The 17,071-nt window shown below is 55.0% G+C and overlaps 1 pseudogene; it reads left to right on the top strand.

The window, feature by feature from the left end:
• Window positions 1-15,454, top strand: part of LOC119103962 (ankyrin-3-like) — a 67,030-nt pseudogene extending 51,576 nt beyond the window's left edge.
• The last annotated feature ends 1,617 nt before the right edge of the window (window positions 15,455-17,071 follow it).

Below are 17,071 nucleotides of genomic sequence, written 5' to 3'. Positions count from 1 at the left end.
TATGTATATGGGAGGTTGGTATACTAAGTTGGCTAGGTATGTTTTCAGCAAATGTAGCTATTGGTACATAAGTGTAAATGTGACTGCATTTATTGATATGGTTCAGGCAAGTGTGCTAGTTGTATAGTCTGATTAGTAACAGCTAGATCATTAAGATTTGTGGTGCTGTATTGCTTATTATGTTTATGTTGCTAGTCAATCAGATTATCCTATGGGCAAGCACAATATAATGGAGAGGTATAATACTTCATAAGTATTTAAGACACTTATGAGGGAGTCATGCATTATGGATGATTAAGAACTGGCTGTGTTTGAAAAAGAAGCAGGCATGGATGTCATGGCTAACAGTATGGTAGCAGCATCAATACAGGGTGTAGGAAAATAGCACTTGGAATGCTTATGACTATTGACAGGAATGCTATGCACATGAGTGCAAAAGCATTTTAAAAAGTTCTGGATATGCTAAGATGGGCAGACCACATTTAGAGTGCTAAAGCTGTAGTGTGGGCTTAGGGTCCCACTGAAAAATGCTTACAGTATATCTCATTAAAGTCTTTGTGCGTGCGTGCGTGCGTGCGTGTGTGCGTGCGTGCGTGCGTGCATGCATGCATGCATGCATGCATGCTGCTGGGTCAACCAGGCTATATCAAGGGGAGGCTAGACCTGAACTTAGGTCCTTTAGGTTAGCTAAAGGCTAGTTAGGTTAATAACTCACCATAAGAGTAATCAAAAGCAAAACATGACTTGGTCACAAGTCTAGCAAAAGGGCTCATTAGCACCATGGAAATTCCCAAAAAGTTCCTGGCAGGGGAGTACAATTTTTTTAAGGTAGATTAAAGCACTTTCCCAGTGGTGTGAGTCATCACACCTTTATTCAGGCTATCTTTGAGAGATCACAGTACAATGGTTAATACTCAATAGAGGCACCACTTTTTATACGCAGTCCTTCATGTAAAAGCACTTCAACTGAAAGAAAACATCAGTACTGAACATGCCACACTAAGAGAACATAGTCTCAGACTCTATAACCTGAAACACATGTGCATATATATTGGTGAGCAATCTGTCAACATTCTTTGTGTGCATGGATCTAGGGATTTTTTTCTTCCACATTGTCCTTGTGAATAGTAAGTATCTTATGTGCTTCTCCCAAAGTCATCAACAAGTCACTTAGTGAAGGGCACAGTTTTGCAACATAAGTTTAGAGCTGACCAGGAAAAAAGGGGGCACAAAAAAAGTGTCAAAAATGGTGACCTACTCATGCTCCACCACAATCATGCTACTGATGCTCCACCATGGTCGTGCTAATCGTGCTCCACATGATAACAGGCTTTGAAAATAGTGAAACCTTCATATCCCTTCACTTTCCATTTCCCAGACAACACAAGAGACCCCTGAGGTCCCAGCCAAACAAAAGAGGTAGGCAACACTCTCAACTGATTCTTAAGACAGCACAAGTATGATGCCTGACAGATGAGGCAGGCCAAAGGGATCAAAGCCAGCCACTCCTATGACTCTGGTGGATGATACAATGTATTAATGGATGTTGTGTGTGCTTTAACTGACATTGTTGCTAGATATAATAGTTAATGTTTCAATGTACTGATGTTTTTGTCCTAATAATTCTTCTTTTTCTTATTTTGACCAGCCAAATTAATGTGCTCATGTTACTCTGGTTTCCTCATGTTGTTGCCAGAGTGAGATCACCGTCTCTGAACAGTGTTTTTTGTTGCTATTTATAGCAATGTTTTTTTGACTTAAGGATATTTTTGCAACACTTGAATTGCCAGCTTTAGTTTTGTGCCATTATGTGGCAAATATAAGATTGTTCAATTCCCCAGCTGCCTGTCATATGCACTCACCAAACATCTACTGTGCAGCATTTCTAATGTGAAAACTACCTTTTGGGGTTCAGGTTTAGTTTTCGCTGTAGCTGGTGAAAAGGAAACACATTTGTATTCTGATGTCAAAAAACCTTCCTGCCAATGCTTTAAGGGAGCATAGTACTCTGGATATTTGTGCTCTGGATACCAAAAGGTGGCCAGAAATCCAACCACAGGGTGGTTCCTGATGAGCACAAATAAGTCCTTTGTAGTCCTGATGCACATCTCCGTCCCACTTCCTTCGCAATGTTCACAGATCTGCTCAAGACATGAGCCAGAGTGGAATGTTCATGCTCTTGACAAACCAGTGACAAGGAGGCAAATCATTTCAACCAATGAGAGAGTTTTGCTATGTTCAACCTCCAAGACAAATCAGTACTAGGATCAGATTCCAAAAATAGGTCCATGGGTCTTAACCTTGGTCAATTGGTCTTAACCATGTTTACTAGTTCCAGCACATGTGCCATATTCTTCATGTTTAGCATGCCTAAATATTTAGATGTAACATGTGTTTGCAAAAGAAATATTGATGTAAGTGGATAGATATCATATGTAATGTTTACATCACATTCAATAATGGGTAATGATTGCCCATATGTTTTCATACTGCAGTACCTGCATGGAGTGAAATGTAAGGTTTCTTAAGGCTTGGTAGGGAATAGAACAAATTTTTTGTTACACTCAGTTACCAAACATTTACTGCGCAGCATTTCTAATGTGAAAACGAGCTTTTGGGATTCAGTTTTCACTGTAGTCTGTGAAAAACAAAAACATTTGTATTCTTGTGATGTCAAAAAACTGTGATGCCAATGCTTAGAGTGAGCATGGTCACATAGGCCATATAGGCATCAGGTGTTTAAGCTCTTCAAAATAATTCAGAGATGTTTTTTCAGGCATTTTCATTTCAGGGCAACTGTGCAGTACCAGCTCGCCATCATGGCACTTATTAATATAATGCCAACTATTCTGCTTTCAAGTGCAACAGCTTCCAAATCAGAAGTTCTTACAGTGCCACCATACCACAGTTGCTGTGCTGTTCCTGAGATGGCACTGTCGGCCCTTTACAACGGTGGCCACCAGTATCACAACGTAAGCACTGAAAACAGTGCCTGGCCCTACCTCTGGCCGCGTTGGGGACGGCCAGCTTTGAACGGCTACCGTCGCGGTAGGTTTCATGGGTCAGGCACAATGAAGCTGTGCACCCTTGCCACTGGTTGTTGCCTGTAGCCTGAAGGTTACATAACACCTGTCAATTATATTTTATAGAGATGAAAATATATGTTCATGTTATTGTAGTAGCTCCCAATATATATATATATATTTATATATATATATATATATATATATATATGTTATACAACTGAGCATAAGATCGTTGCACTCTATATTTTATCGCCAGTCTGTGATCGTATTCACCCTGTGTTCCATCTCAACGCTGTTGAAAAGAGTTGGCGGCAATGGGATCCGATCCTATGCCTGGACATCGCGGCGCGTGCATGGGTCTATGCCTCGCCTAATAGCTCGAAAAAGGAGTGCCACGGCGTTCGCTTTTGATCCTGGATATTGAAAGAGAAATGTTCAAACTTCATTTCTATCCATTTTTTTGTGCGTATATCTGTTTAAGATTTAGAAAGCCGTGGGCCTGAAAAGGGGCATTTTAACATGGAAACCCTATGGCTAGTCGTGAAATGTTCGCCGTTGCTGCCATATTTTATACTAGACTCTGGACCCATCAGCATGGTATCGTTCGCCACGAATAACAGCTCCGCTAAGGAGAAATCCAGCATCATAAGGCCAGCCTAACCAAACTGCACATTTTCTAAGAAACAAACATAAAGGAAAAGACATAATTATAAATGGCACCATACTAGCAGCTTCAACAGAGAGTTAGGGTAGATGGCGTACTGAATGGTAAGGTTTGGCAGTTATGGGCATGATAAATTATGAGCTATAAGTAGTATACAAGTAAAAATTTTGGATTTTGTGAAATTTGGTGACTTTTGACCTGGCCTAGGGTCACCAAATTCGGAACTGTAAGAGCGAATCAGGTATTGGGCATCCAATGGTGGGGGTTGCTTAGTGATCGATCCAGTAGGATCTGAGACCTGACCTGTCTTCATTCGCTTGTAAAATTTTCCCGTCGCGTTTTCGGGGTGTTTGACCTCAGGTTAGGTCGCGATATTGCCTCCCCATGACCCATCTCGCCGCACGGAATCAATTGGCGAAGGTTTTAAGGCGATCGGACGAGCCGTTGTGGAAAACTTGCGTGTCTGCGTCATGGTACCGGGTTTTAGACCTGCCCTTTTCGGTAGTGTTAAATGATACGGATATTTCCTTGTGCGCAATGTACTGAAAAGTTGAGACGTTTCCGACGCTGGATTGCAAGCGATTCTCCCACTTGCATTGCCATGGCACAGCGGTGAAGCGTGAGCAGGTGGCCGGTTGTGGCAGGTGCTTGGGTGTGCGGTTTTTTTATCACCTTTCTTTGCATCCTTGGCAATTAATGCGGTTCGTCGTTATTGGTAGGTTTAGTCTTGTGAAAACGTGTTGGGTGTAGGTTAAAAAGTGTCATATAGTATCCAAATGGTTGTGGCTCATTGGTTGTGTTAGGTCACACAGCACATCTTTGTCCGTGATATCATTTTACAATTTGCTTTTTAGCTAGTTGACTTGAATATTTGTCAAAAAGGTCAGATACAGGCTTCAGTTGTTAAATGCTTATTGGCAAGCATTCCACGTAGCAGTGACGTAAAAGCCGAAAGCAGCTGAATAATGTATGCAAACAGGAAACATAGCAAACAATTAGCTGCTTTTGCCATGCTTGTCAGCCAGGAGGACTGATAATGTTTTATTGTAAAGCTTAGAAAGAACATGAAATGTCAGGTCTTAATCAGTATTTTAACAGGCTGACATTGTCTATGGAAATGGTTTGTTTTGACAGATTATGATACTTGCAACTTTTTTACCCATCACCAGGTCAATAGCTTGCGGCAATCCGTCATCCTGCACTGCAACTCTCCATCCGTGTGCCATTGTGTCTGCGCAACAAACATAGTGTATCACAAATGCATAAGAACTTACCAGCCAGTCTTAACAGCTCGTCATGATCTTCATGTTGGCAAAGCGAGCAGTTCCACTTGCCTGGTTGCTTGAGAGCTTGCGGTCAGGTGAGCCTGGCGTCAGTGCGTGGTCCGCCTCGAGCCGAGCTCTCGCGGCCTGCGGAATCCTTGCCGGTGATGATGTTGGTCCGTCGTACCCCCGCAGAGGCGGCCCCGCCGCGTGTCAGCGGAGGTGGTATGGCTCCGTCGCACCTCCGCGGAGGTGTTCCTGTCACACCCCTCCCCCCGCCGCGGAGGTGGTCTCACCGCACGTTACCGGAGGGCGGTATGGCTCTGTCGCACCTCCGCGGAGGTGTTCCCGTCACACCCCTGCGGAGGTGTTCTCACCGCACGTTACCGGAGGGCGGTATGGCTCCGCCGCACCTCCGCGGAGGTGTTCCCGTCACACCCCTGCGGAGGTGGGGTCTCACCGCACGTTGCCGGGGGCGGTATGGCTCTGTCGCACCTCCGCGGAGGTGTTTCCGTCACACCCCTGCGGAGGTGGCCCCACCGCACGTTGCCGGGGGCGGTGTTGCCGCCGCACCCAGCGGAACCTGGCGCCGGTGTAATTAAATTAGCGGCTGGTCGTGAAGCCGTACGCGCCGCGTGGCGGCTGGCCGCTGGGGTGCAGTGGAGGCGGGCCGCCCTGGCCGAGGCAGTGGGCGGACGGCTGGCCATGCCGTCGTCCTCGGGCTGCTGCTGTCCAGGTAGGCTGACGGCACCAGCCAGGCTGGCGTGGCATCCCTCGCGGAGCTGCGCGATACGCCGGCGACGTGCAGCTGGTGTCAGGCCGCCCTGGCCGAGGCAGTGGGCAGACGGCTGGCCATGCCGTCGTCTTCGGGCTGCTGCTGTCCGGGTAGGCTGACGGCACCAGCCAGGCTGGCGTGGCATCCCTCGCGGAGCTGCGCGATACGCCGGCGACGTGCAGCTGGTGTCAGGCCGCCCTGGCCGAGGCAGTGGGCAGACGGCTGGCCATGCCGTCGTCTTCGGGCTGCTGCTGTCCGGGTAGGCTGACGGCACCAGCCAGGCTGGCGTGGCATCCTCGTGGAGCTGCGCGATACGCCGGCGACGTGCAGCTGGTGTCAGGCCGCGGGCTGTGCCTGACTGTGTTCTTGTCTCCGCGTAGACTAACAGTTACCACGGGTGTCGTATTCTGGACGGGCTAGTCGACCTAGCCTTGCAGCGACACGAGACCAGTAACATTTGATGGAGAAAAGAATGGGCGGTGCTAATGTAAATACCGAAAATTTTCGCGCACTTGACTAGCTGCGAAATTACAGTGGATTTGCTGGTTTTGGGGTGTTCTTAATTGATAACATTGACGCCAGATCGCCGTTACCGATAGAAAAGCGGGACTAGACCACAATAGATGAGCAGGCCTAAAGCCCAGCTTTGTCACTTAGCTTTGTGTCAGCGGCTTTGTCACTTGTGAAGGAGTGCACGAATGTACTTTGGCAGACTTCCTCACCGGAGTACGTCAGCATGCATGCAATATAGACATCTAGATGTGTACATTAGATGCATTTGCATGAGATCTGTTATCGACAAGGTGTCTTACTATCCTTGCAACCTTCGCAGCAGACAGTAAACATTCTCCCAAAGCGGGGAAATGTCACGTCTGTTTTGCTGGCAGGGAAGGTGTTCTTTGATGTGATGTTGCCACGCGTGAGAGCAGCGATGTCACACTCGTCGCGTGCAGCCCCGGTTGGTATCAGACAGATAAGTCGTTCGCGGGCTAACGCTGACCCCTGTGTACCGTTGAGCAGGGGGGGGGGGGGCACAATATTTCTGGCTTTTGCTCTATGTTTCTTGGGACATGCTGCTCCGCAGCGCTTCGTTGTGTCGCTGGGTTAAGCAGTGTCTTGCTTTGTTTGTTTTTGTCAATGGCAAGGATTGGCACCATTAAGAAACCCGCGCCCTGAATTTTCATGAGTGATAGCCACAGGATACTCTGATATTTTTTTATTTACCGTGCAGTGAATATGTTGGGCTGGTCGGTTTGGCATCTGACGCCCGGTGTTGTGTTTGGCTCACAGCACATTGTAACTGCCCCCGAACGCGCCCTGGTCAGTGTGGTGATGCGATCACCAGGCCAGTGAGGTCAGGCGAATGCTGGATGTCCAGTGAATGCTGACCGTGCGATTTTCGCCCATCGACGACATGTTTACACGGCAGCTGTCTGTCGTGTTTACTGATGGCAATCACGCTCCCGGAGGTTGAACACTCTAGAACTCTCAGTGCGTCCATGCCGTGGACAGCGGAGAAATTCGATTGGGATCAAGTTTTGACGCTGTGCCCCGCCGGAAATTTCTCGGAAGCTGAATCTGCACGGTGTCGGTATCAGCTGGTCCGGCGGGCTGTTTAGCGGGGCACGTGGAGCAGGCGCGAGCGCGCGGTCTTGGCGACTAAGATAACGCCTTGGCTTAGAGAAGGCAAGACCGGATTGTTCTGAGGGGCACGCTCAGCTGCGCATTAGATATTCTGTTCGCCAGCGGCCTGAGTCGGTACGTGCCCGACGGTGTCACCATCGTTCAGTTGGCAGCTTGGTCACGGATAAGAATTAGGATTTTGGCAGCGGTCATATTCGTCATGGAGACCGCTGCTGAATGCCTATGCTGATGGTTGAGTCAAAATGCCTTTGAGGCCAGCACTACCACAGCGTAAGGGCAGACGCCGGCAGTGCTGAGGAGTCTCCCGCCCGGCACGGTCACCTTCCGTGGGACTGAATTGAGCTATGCAGGGACGATGATAAACTTGTGCTATCTCGAGCGCCATCTGAAGCACCCGGCGCGTACTGACGCCATGACGTGCAGACGTGCAGGGTTCCAGTCGTCTCGGCTGCGCCGGTCACGTACTACACAATGACAATCATTATGCAAGCGCCTATTCTCTGGATCTCCCGTTGCCGTGGGAGCGTGTACGGATGGTGTGGCGTGACACGGGTCGCTGACGCGCGGAATGTGGTCAGCTTAAGAGCGCGAGTGGTCAGTAGTCGCAGACGCCGCGATCGCGTCTCAGATGTTACCGAGCAGCCCGGCTGGCTGCCTGCGACTGAATTAGCCGAGTACCACACCGTCTCGGCGCAGTCCTGTAAGCTGTCAGGACTGGTACTGGCGAGCACGTTAGTGGACTATCTGTGCAGTAGCTGGGCAGCTACACGGCTTCAGCCCCCGAAATGTAGACCGCGTGATGCAGTCTCGAGCCCGAACTGAAACAGGCGGGCACCGACTGTGTATCAGAGGGGTCATTATGCTGAACCGTACTGGTATTGGTGCACATTTACACCGAATTTATATTTTAAACGTGCAACCCTGTTAAGGCGCCACTGAAAAGCCCGTTCATACATGAACGTATTGCGTGCTCTGTTCTGCAGTGACGTTCGGGTCTTTATCGCCATCGTTTTAGTTGTATTGCACCACACCGTATTGTTGACGTATTATTGACGTACTATTGTAGCGACGTGTCAGGTGAGAAGCCACCATGGCTGTGGATGCTCGTTGAATGCGTATCTGACGCTGAGTCTGGACCTGAGACGGGCTGTTCTGCGCCTGCGCACGCCTGTCACGCTTGCCGCTGGATTGCTGTCAGAGTAACTGCAGACTGCTGACCGACGCTAACTCGGACACGGACACTGACACTGACACTGACACTGGCTGCTGCTAGGATCTGTTATTCTGTGCTTCTGGCTTCTGGCCTCTGACGGATGATTTGTATCTCTGTCTTTGCCACATCTGCTCGTGTGTACGTCCACTGCTCCATTTGGCTGTTCTTCTTTACACTTACTCTTCGCATCCCGCTCCGAGCTCCTCTGGCGTGTGTCGTGCACCCCTGCTGCTCTGGCCGCTGCTGTAGTGCACCTCTGTTGTGCTCGTCTGTTCCTTTGCACCTCTGGTTCCCTGCACCTGTGCTCTTCCTCGCCAGTCCGCTGGACCGGTCCCCGCCGCTGAGCACAGGTCCAGTCCCTACCGCCGAAAGCAGGCCCGGCCCCCATCGCCGACTGCAGGCCCGGTCCCCACCGCTGAGCACAGGCCCGGTCCCCGCCGCTGAGCACAGGCCCGGTCCCCGCCGCCGACAGCAGGCCCGGTCTCCGCTGCTAACCATAGACCCGGTCCCCACCGCCGACTGCAGGCCCGGTGGCCCACCGCTGAGCACAGGCCGATCCCAGCCGCGAGCACAGGCCCGGTCCCCGCCGCTGACAGCAGGCCCGGTCCCCGCTGCTAACCATGGCCCGGTCCCCGCCGCTGACAGCAGGCCCGGTCCCCGCCGCAGGGCGCCGGTGTCGGCGTCACGCCCGCCGCTCGGCCGCCATGGGCAACCTGCTGGTCCAGCTTCTTCCAGTCGGGTAGCGCGCTGCTGAACTCCAACACCGGCAGCTCAGCGAGCAGACCTCCAACAACATCCGGTTCGTGTTCGATGCGACTCGGGCCAACCCGCGCCTCTTGGCGCACCGCCTCAGCCCGTCCTCTCGCAGATCAACAAGGTACGCCGACTGGCCGGTCGGCCCCAGTCCGGGGGGTGGGGGATGTGTTAGCAGGCTCTCCGGAGCCCCGCGCTGGGCTTCCGTATGCGATGAACAGATGCGCTTTTGGGAGTCCATTTGAGCGGGGACGCGCTGCGTGTCATCCTGTTAGCCGTGCGTTTTAAGTATTTTGTCGCCCTGGGCTCGTCTTGGCATCCTGTTAAGTTGGATTGGTTTCTGGTCTTTGTTTCACTGCCATTGGGGGGGGGGGGGGGGGGGGGGGGGGGGGGGGCACGTTGTTGATGTGGTCTTCAGATGAGCGAAAATGTGGTTGTTTTGCTTTTGGTTTGGGACTTGACAGCCGTGACATCGTGAATGGCAGAAGCCCTCACACATCGTCCTGCTTTTGCTACTTCTTGTTCACTCACATGCTGCCACGTGCATGCGGCAGGGAGAGAACATCCTGCAAGTGCACAACGAGGAGGGGTATAACCTGCTCCAGAAGTGTGTGGGCATCAACAACCTGGACATGGTGCGGTGGATCTTGTCACGGAACCTGGACGTCAACAGGGGCGTGTGCTCGCTGGCCTCTGCACATCGCCTGTCTGAAGGGGTCAGTGGCGCTCACTGGCCTGGTGCGGGGCGCGAGCCGAGCTCTGGTGCTGCCTCCGCTCCCCCCTCCCTGCTGTCCCCCGCTACCCCCTCCTGCCAGCCATCTGGGAGGCGTCGGGTCGAGCTGGTCCTCGGATGGAGTCCACCGTGTCTGTTGAGCTGAGAAAGCTGACCTTCAGACTGAGTCCTTACGTGTCGGTCGCGAGAGGACCCAGAGCAGGACACGAGTAGCCGATAGTCCGGTGTCATCTGGGTCTGACCTGAGTCTGATGATGGTCAGTGGTGTCTGGAAACACAGTCTGATGTTATCTGGTCGGACCTGAGTCTGATGATGGTCGTGGTGTCTGGAACGCAGTCTGGTGTTATCTGGTCGGACCTGAGTCTGATGATGGTCATTGGTGTCTGGAACGCAGTCTGGTGTTATCTGGTCGGACCTGAGTCTGATGATGGCCAGTGGTGTCTGGAAACGCAGTCTGATGTCATCTGATCAGACCTGAGGCTGATGATGGTCAGCGGTGTCTGGAACACAGTCTAGTGTTATCTGGTCGGACCTGAGGTCTGATGATGGCCAGTGGTGTCTGGAACACAGTCTGGTGTTACTGATCGGACCTGAGTCTGATGATGGCCAGGTGTCTGGAAACGCAGTCTGGTGTTTATCTGGTCGGACCTTGAGTCTGATGAGGCCAGTGGTGTCTGGAACGCAGTCTGGTGTTCCTGATCAGACCTGAGTCTGATGATGGTCAGTGGTGTCTGGAACACAGTCTGGGTGTTTCTGTCGGACCTGAGTTGATGATGGTCAGTGGTGTCTGGAACGCTCCGATCGCATGGTCATGGAACGTCCAGATCCTATATACTTGCTGCGTGTCGTAGCGATAGGAGATCTCCCTATCGCTTTTGCACTTGTTTAGATTGTGCTATGGAATGTTGGGCCTATAATGTATTTTTTTGAAGATTACATATGTTATGAGGGATTCTTAGCCAGCCTGTGAGCTGTGCCTTTGACAAGCGCTGAAACGTTATTTCGGTGCGTGCGCGTGAATTAAATCGTGGACATCGTCGGACGGTGGGTAAAGTGTTTTAAAGGTTAAATAGCTCGCTGCTATGGGGATGTTTGTTGTCTGTGGCCCACGGTGTCGACAGCCAATGCCCCCAACCGTTAGCGCGGCGACTAATCTTTCGTGGCTGCCGCTCCTGCAGGTAGGAAGACTGCGTGGAGATTGTGCTGAAGCACGGCGCCCGCATCGAGTGGAGGCGCGCATGTGCTGGCCGGGCCCGCACAACCAGAACTGCGAGAGCAGAGCGGCAGTTACAGCAGCCCGTTCGAGTCGGGTAGCGCCGACCAGCGCAGCAGCGACGCCTCCAATCGGCCCGTTACTACGCTATCGACGGCGACCAGGTGAGGAGCCCGGGACTGACGACAGGGAGGGGCGAGGGGCCCAGGACTGACGACAGGGGGGGCGAGGAGCCCGGGACTGACGACAGGGAGGGTTGAGGACCGGACTGACGACAGGGGGGGTGAGGAGCCCGGGACTGACGACAGCGGAGGGCGAGGAGCCCGGGACTGGCCGTCGACCCGAGCGCGGTGAGGAGCCCCGGGACTGACGACAGGGAGGGTGAGGAGCCCGGGATGACGACAGGGAGAGGGGTGAGGGAGACCGGGACTGACGACAGGGAGGGGTGAGGGAGCACGGGACTGACGACAGGAGGGGCGAGAGCCCGGGACTGACGACAGGGAGGGGCGAGGGGCCCGGGACTGACGACAGGGAGGGGCGGGGAGCCCGGGACTGACGACAGGGAGAGGTGGGGGGCCCGGGGCTGATGACAGGGAGAGGTGAGGGGCCGGCGGCTGACGACAGGGAGGGGTGAGGGGCCCGTGGCTGACGACAGAGACTGGGGGTGACAGCGCAGACAGAGCGACAGGACGACAGCGGTGCTGTGTAGGCAGGGACGAGACTGGCTAGTGCTGCTGTACATTAACAGGCTATCTGCATCATGCGCCACAAAGGGAGGGCCTTTGTTGGTGCTCGTTTGGTCTCGGTTTTGTATTCTATGCCATTTGTGATGGCTCGGGTGGATAGTTTGGATTATTGACTTGTGGGGAGAGGTGGGGCTGTCGTGTGATCTGCGCGTGACGTCGCCAGGTGGAGATTCTGGAGCTGCTGACCCAACAGGGGAAGACCACTGGCTGCCGTGGCAACAGAAGCGGCCGCTGCTGCACATCGCCTGTGGAGCGGGCGCCTGGAACTGCGTCCAGTACCTGGTCTCCGAGGTACGTGCTCTGGCTGACCACTGGCCAGGCGGGGACGGAGCAACCGAGTGACGTCTTAAATTAGGCTTCTTGAGGCTGCCAGTGTTCTTTTAATTGCTCGGTCCGTTTTATGCAAATGTGCCGACAGATGGTGATCTTGTTTGCGTAGGCCTCCCCAAATTTGAATGGCTGGGGTAATTCGGCTGATGCAAACCAATTGAGCAGGTGTGCTGCTCTCATCGCCGACCTTTCCTATCGACAGGTGTATAGCTGGGGTTTTCAGTCAGGCCTTGTATCACCCACTCCCAAGGTTACTCTGGCGCCAGTGGCAATCCGTCTTCCGTCTGCAGGTCGGACGAGATAAACCAGTGCTACGATGAATACTACCCGATCCACCAGGCAGCGTTGCACCACGTCCAGTTCCTGGAGCGACTCATAGCGTGCGGTGCCGACACTTTGGTTCGCACGTCCACCCAACAGATGACGCTACTGCACGTGGTCAGTATTCTTTCTATCTAGTTTTGGTGTCAACCGCGCGCATGTGCGCCCAACGAAACGCGGTTTCTGTTCTGTGTCACCTTCCTTGGGCGGTGACTCGGCTGCCTGCGGCTGTTTGGAGGGAGGAGTCGGGTGCCGCGTCGCCGGCCTCACCAGCCGTCTTCGGTCGGCAGGTGTTCCTGCTTGGCAAGAAGACCGTCAGCGACACGCTGTGCACGGCCAAGCTGCTGCTGGACCACGGCTGCGCGCGAGCTGATCAATGAGCCCGACTCGCTGGGCAACACGCCGCTGCACGCGCTGATCGTCAGGTCAGCGGCTGGGGTCGGAGCGCGGGCCGGCTCGCGGCCCGCTGCCGGCCCCGCTCACGCTCCACCCCGCCTTTGTCGGCGCCCCCATCTGGGTGGCGGCGCTGGCAAATGTTGGCGCCGCGTGTACTTGCTGTGTGCTGTGAACATTGGGTAAAACACCGCTGCTCGTCAGGGATGAATATCCTGCAGAAACGAGTGTGTTAGCTCATAATCTTTGCCTGTATGGAGGCGTGGTCATTATCATGTTAGATGCCGAGTACTGCCGACAAGGTACGTCATCGCTTGCAGTGCTCCTAGCGTTTGCGCTCTCTGGGTCGTCACAAGTGTGCACCCTTAAAGTGTGTGCTAGCATGGTTAAGACAAAAATAACACCCTCAATCATGAATATAGTACTGGAAACGACATACTCGATGCTGTATGAAGCTTCTCTTTTTACCTCTCAGCTATGTTTGCACTAAGTTGATGTATCGTCTTGCTGGCACCTATCGTGGCGTATTTGCGGGCGGCGGGTGGTGGGCCGGCCCATTGGTCAGCCGTGGGACCCGTGTATGGGCGGCGCGGCTGAGCGCGCGTGTGGCGGCCGGGCGCAGGTACGCGTTGGAGGAGGCGCGGTACGGCTACGACCACGAGCCGCCGCCCTGGACCAAGTGGGACACGCTGCACCTGGTGCGCTACCTGCTGCAGAACGGTGCGGCGCCCAGCATCAACCAGCAGGGCAACAGCGCGCTGGCCTGCGTGCTGCGCCACGTTCGCGACTGGGAGTTCAGGTCTGTCGACGGGCGGCGGCGCTGGCGGACGGCCGGGCGGTTGGAAGCTGAGGGTGATGTGGTGTGAAGGACTGATGACTGTTCAGGTGCCAGAAAACGGTGGAGAGAATGTGGACAGTGCTTTGGCTGTAGAAGCTCGGTACTAGTGGAACCCTTTTGAAGGTGTTGTGTTTGCCGTGCGCCGTTGGCGTACACCCCGTTACCATGCGATGGGCCAACCCGTGACAATATGGGTGGGTATTTGTATTGGGCCCTGTTTTTCTTCAAACGTGCACATGAAGCCCCACGCTGATGCCCCACATATTGACATGCGTGTGTGCGGTTGGCGATGTTCGATCGGGCGGGTGTTGGGTGTGGCCTGTGCCGCCTCTTCACGTGCCGCTGTCGCGGTTGTGCTGACCGGCGCCCCTGTCAACACCGGCAGGTACGAGCTGCTGGACATGCTGCTGCAGAACAGCGGCAACCCCAACGTGGTGGGGCGCGACGGCTCGGTGCCGCTGATGGTGTGTCTGGTGCCGCTGATCAACAAGGACCCGCTACACCACTTCAACCACACCATGAAGATCTTCTACCTGAACTGCGTGCGCATCCTGTGCAAGCACGGCGCCGAAGTCAACTGCTCGTCGCGCAGCAACCTGACGCCGCTGCACGTGCTCATGTTCACCGCCTCGGAGAACATCGCCCTGAGCCGTGAGGCCGAGAAGGCGCAGGCGTTCGACTTCATCCGCCAGCTGCTGGTCATCCTGTTGCAGCACGGGCTGGACCCGAACGTGCGCTTCAGCCAGCGCTCGCACCACATCCTGCTGTCGGTGATCGACATGGTGTCGTCGGCACGCAGCGCGGCCGACCTGGGCCATGTGCGCGACCTGACGCTGACGCTGCTCCAGCACGGCGCCGACCCCAACGTCAGCATCAGCACCAGCAACGAGCCCAAGATCTGCCACTCGCAGTCGTCGGTGTTCCTGAAGAAGTCGTCACACCAGGTGCTCTACTTCTACATCCAGCGGCTGATCCGGCGAGAGGAGTTGCTGCTCGATCCGGAGCGCCGCTTCGAGCGGATCATCCGGCTCTACTACCTATGCATGGACCACAGTGTGTTGTACTCGTGTCTGCGGCTGCTGCACACGCAGGCCACGCTGGCGCCCATTAAGTGGCAGCTGGCCAGCGCTCTGCGCGCGCTGCAGACCAACCCGCGGACTCTGAAGCAGATCTGCCGCGTCTCGATCTACGGTGCGCTGCGGCGCCGGCCCGGTCCCAGCGTCAACAAACTGCCGCTGCCCTCGCAGCTCAAGGAGTACCTCCTCAACTTCGAGTCCTAGTGGCCGGCGGCGGTGTGCTCCGATCTTTCGCGGCGGCGGCGGCGCCGGCGGGCCGGGCGAGCGGGACAGTGCCCGTGCCCTGTGCCCTCCGTGCCCCGGGCAGGCGCAGCGGCCAACCGGCCGGCGCAGACACCCGCAGCTGAGGCGGCGCGGGGACGGCACTGCGTTGTCGGCGCTGGGCGGGGCGTTGCCGGTTGTTACCTTACGAGCTGTGTGCGGTTGTGTAGGCGCGCGCGTGTTGGAGAGAGAGAGAGAGAGAAGAGAGAGAGAGAGAGAGAGAGAGAGAGAGAGAGAGAGAGAGAGAGAGAGAGAGAGAGAGAGAGAGAGAGAGAGAGAAGAGAAGAGAGAGAGAGAGAGAGAGAGGAGAGAGAAGGAGAGAGAGAAGAGAGAGAGCGGGTCGCGCGCGTGCGCCAGTGTGATGGGCGTGGTTGCCTTTCTCCGGCAGGTCTCTCCCGGCCGCCGCCAGAGGGCGGGCGGCCGCTCCCCGGTCCCGAGCGGCGCTCGGCCGCGCGCCACCGCCCGGGGCGGGGGAGTCGGGAGCGGACCGTGCGGTGGAGCGAAGGGATTTTCAACTAATCAGTATTTGATTAAGAGGCTTGTATTGAGCTTTGTTGCTCAGTCGGCTGGGCGTTGCCAGCCGGCGGTCGCCGCTCAGTCCTGACTGCCATCTCGCGGGTACTGAGCCGGGGTCGTCGGCGGGTGAGGCTTGCGTCCCGTGCTCCAGACGGTTGTGTTGAGCTTAATAGCCCGGCTTGTCGACAGCTTACCTGAGTTTATCAAATGTACCTGGATTGTGTGTTTAACGTTCCTCCGTTGTAATTTTGGTAGTTTTGTAGGATAGAATTAAAACATATGAGTCGCCCCGGGCCCCGCCCGGGGGCGCTGAAGGCGAGTTCACTACTCTGCCCTGTTCTTTCAGTTGTACTGACGGCTGGTGAGTGTGCGTGGCTGTGTGTGTGTGCGTGTGTGTGTGGTTCTCATGTGGGTCACTTCTCGCGAGTGTATGGCATCGGTAAGCTTAAGCTTTGATGAGGATATTATTGTTGAGTCTGCTCGCGGCCTGGCCGCGGCGGGCCGCGGCAGTCTGGGTGTTCCCGTTGTTACGTAATCTCACGCGGGCGGGCGGGCGGTGAAGCCGCCTCAGTCAGAGGCAGCTCCCGAGGGCAGCTTCGCGGGCCGCGCCCGCTCCGGCCGTGCACGTGTGGCCGTCTGGTCAAACTTAATATTATGATTTGTTAAATATACCCGGCTGAGGCGCCTGTGTCTGGCGGCGGGGATCGCGGCCGCGGCTCTGGCGATGTTGGCACGATCGCATCACTTGACTTGTGCACATTGAGAGCGGCACGTTGATGTAGCTGGCGCTTCGACGGCTCGCGTGTCACTGTCCTCGACAGCCGCGACTGTCCACCAGCACAGCGAACGTACAACAACCAGCACCGTACATTCGTGTATTAACCAAGGCACCGGTCCATATATTATACAAAAACAAAACAATGCGAGTAGCACGCGCGACCATGGAATTGAAGTCATTCGACCCATACGATCGCGCAGTATTTTACAACTAGCTCTGCGCTGCGCTTTGACAGCGACCAGTGCCGTGGCCATCTGCACCAGCGGTTTGGCCCGAGACGGCCGGACACGGCAGACAGCCCCTGGAGCTGCCGCCCGACAGCGCGGCGAGCTGTTCTCGGCCTCTTGTAACGCCAGCGGCCGCGCCGGGCGGCGGCCTCGCTCCGACGGCGACCGTGTCCAGCAGCGGCGCGCGTGGCCGCGACCGAAGTTCGCCGCGAGTCGCGACCCGGCCCGCGGCTCCGCACCCTGCTGGGGGCAGTCCGGGTCCGTCTCGTGCTGTCCCGGTGTGGCCCGGGCTCGTGAGCAC

This window comes from Pollicipes pollicipes, unplaced genomic scaffold (assembly GCF_011947565.3).
Source record: "Pollicipes pollicipes isolate AB1234 unplaced genomic scaffold, Ppol_2.1 Scaffold_5724;HRSCAF=6776_pilon_pilon_pilon, whole genome shotgun sequence".
NCBI lineage: Eukaryota > Metazoa > Arthropoda > Thecostraca > Pollicipedomorpha > Pollicipedidae > Pollicipes > Pollicipes pollicipes.
This window is presented reverse-complemented; position numbering and strand designations above follow the sequence as displayed.